Raw genomic sequence first — 209 nt, forward strand, 5'->3', positions numbered from 1 at the left:
CTTGGCGTCCCAAGCTACATTGTTTGGTACCTGTACCTTAGAGTCGGCCGGCCTTATCTCCATATCTGGGATGGTTTCCGTAGTAACCTCGGATTTGGCTTTTGATTATCATTCTCTGCACCTTTCTTTTGTTTCCGAGGATTCTTATCTTTTAGAACCTATTTGGTCTACCACGTTTCATACGTTGTCTAGACTCTGTAGCAACTTGG

Source organism: Brassica oleracea, chromosome C1 (genome assembly GCF_000695525.1).
Source record: "Brassica oleracea var. oleracea cultivar TO1000 chromosome C1, BOL, whole genome shotgun sequence".
In the NCBI taxonomy this organism is placed as follows: Eukaryota; Viridiplantae; Streptophyta; class Magnoliopsida; order Brassicales; family Brassicaceae; genus Brassica; species Brassica oleracea.